The following is an 864-nucleotide window of genomic DNA, read 5'->3' as shown; positions in this document are numbered from 1 at the left end:
GGAGAGTCCAGACCAGTTTTATGAAAGGTTATGTGAAGCATTTTGGATGTACACTCCCTTTGACCCTGAGAGCCCTGAGAATCAGAGAATGGTTAATATGACCCTAGTTAGCCAAAGCGCTGAGGATATATGGTGAAAACTGCAGAAGCAGGAGGGGTTTGCAGGTATCAACACCTCGCAACTCCTTGAAATAGCACAAAAGGTTTTTGTGAATTGGGAAGCAGTAAGCTGTAGGGAACAGGACAGGCATATGAAGCAGGAGGGCCAATCTCATAGCTGCGGCACTGAAAGGCACGAGGAAAGGACCCCCTTCCCTTTCAAATGGGACAGGGTCAAGGAGGATGAGAAAGTAGGGGACCTAGGGTAAAAGTCCCCCTCCCCACCCCGCAAAGGGATCAGTGTGCAACTGGCCGAGAGAGGGCATTGGAAGAATAAGTGTCCCCAGAGGCAAGGAAGTGTGAAAAATGCTGGCAGAGAGGCCACAGAACTGGAAGAGCAGGGAGCCCTCTATAACTTAGTGGGAGAGGCCCTGCTAGACTGAAGGGGACTGGACTCAGCCGCCCCCGGAGAGTCCATGGTAAGAGTAAGGACTGGGGGCAAGGACATTGACTCTCTAATGTAAGAACACCTTGGACCTAGCTACGCGCCTTCCAGCCAACGGAAGAGAGACTGAGCATGACTGTGTGGAATTCATAGATAATGTGTACTCTAGCAGACCTGACTTGCGTGACCAGCCTTGGACAGATGCAGACTGGGACTTGTATGTTGATGGAAGCAGTTATGTGACGGCGCAAGCCCTGGGCAAAAGCCGTCAGTCAGCAATGTGTCACCTGCAGCCAGTTCAATACCTGCCAAGGACCAACG

Source organism: Otolemur garnettii, unplaced genomic scaffold, assembly GCF_000181295.1.
Source record: "Otolemur garnettii isolate 467f Iridium unplaced genomic scaffold, OtoGar3 scaffold00142, whole genome shotgun sequence".
Classification (NCBI taxonomy): domain Eukaryota; kingdom Metazoa; phylum Chordata; class Mammalia; order Primates; family Galagidae; genus Otolemur; species Otolemur garnettii.
The sequence above is the reverse complement of the archived record's forward strand: the minus strand, read 5'-3'. Positions refer to the sequence as shown.